We start from the raw sequence: 446 nt of genomic DNA on the forward strand, positions 1-446 counted from the left end.
TGTATGTAACATGATCCCAACCCACGGCGGGTCCCTTTGTGTGCGTGTGGGCGGCCCTAGATAGAGTTTCTCGTGAATTGTCAATATTTATATGAAGGCGCCCGGGGCAGCAGAGGTCTGGCTCCTGTTTGGGCGACACGCCATTTCACGTGTTACGAGGCTGTTCGCTGGTTGTAGATATAACTGTTGTTGTTACTGGTAAGAACGATGGCAACTAGTGACTGTGGTATGGGGTGGTGGTTTTGATTTTAATTGTGCTTTGTGAAGAAATATCATGGCAGAGCTTATGAAATCTACATAATGATTGCAGAGGGGTGAAAGGATAATGCGAATTTCAATATGCTCGTTTCAGTAAAATGAGTAAAGTGTGTTTGGAAGTGAATTCAACACGATTTTTTTTATGATTTCATAAACTTAATAAATGCAACTGAAGCAAAAAATGATCC

At 41.9% G+C, this 446-nt stretch overlaps 1 protein-coding gene across 27 annotated transcripts in view; it reads left to right on the forward strand.

Moving 5' to 3' along the window:
• LOC119582032 (eukaryotic translation initiation factor 4 gamma 1-like) overlaps positions 1–446 on the forward strand; it is a gene marked incomplete at its 3' end in the record, with an annotated part of 189,642 nt that overhangs the window by 81,557 nt on the left and 107,639 nt on the right.

The sequence above is a fragment of the Penaeus monodon genome, chromosome 15, assembly GCF_015228065.2.
Source record: "Penaeus monodon isolate SGIC_2016 chromosome 15, NSTDA_Pmon_1, whole genome shotgun sequence".
NCBI classification, from domain to species: Eukaryota; Metazoa; Arthropoda; class Malacostraca; order Decapoda; family Penaeidae; genus Penaeus; species Penaeus monodon.